The following is a 644-nucleotide window of genomic DNA, read 5'->3' as shown; positions in this document are numbered from 1 at the left end:
AAGAGATGAAGGGAAGATATAATAAAATGAGTAAAGAATAAAAGAATTCAGTAGCATTAGCGATTCTGACCCTGGAAAGATATCATTCAGTAGCAATGGTGATCCTGACCCTGAAAAGATAACATTCAGTATTACCGACGATCCTGGCCCTGGAAAGATAACATTCAGTATTTTATGGCGATCCTGGTCCTGGAAAGATAAAGTTAAGTAGCAATGGCGGTCCGGACTCTGGAAACATAACATTCAGTATTATTGGATAAGATAACGTTAAGTGGCAATGGCGATCCTGGCCCTGGAAAGATAACAGTATAAGTAGCAATTGCGATCCTGGTCCTGAAAAGATAAATTCAGTATTATTGGCGATCCTGGCCCTGGAAAGATAACGTTAAGTAGCAATGGCGATCCTGGCCCTGAAAAGGTAACATTCAATATTATTGGCGATCCTGGTCCTGGGAAGACAACATTCAGTATTACCGGCAATCCTGGGCCTAGAAAGATAACATTCAGTATTTATGGTGATCCTGGCCCTGGAAAGATAACATTCAGTATTTTTGGCGATCCTGGCCCTGGAAAGATAGTATTTAGTAGCAATGACGATCATGGTCCTGGAAAATAAAATGAAGTGCGATCCTAGCCAACGTTCA

Source organism: Amphiura filiformis, chromosome 1 (assembly GCF_039555335.1).
Source record: "Amphiura filiformis chromosome 1, Afil_fr2py, whole genome shotgun sequence".
Lineage (NCBI taxonomy): Eukaryota > Metazoa > Echinodermata > Ophiuroidea > Amphilepidida > Amphiuridae > Amphiura > Amphiura filiformis.
The sequence above is the reverse complement of the archived record's forward strand: the minus strand, read 5'-3'. Positions refer to the sequence as shown.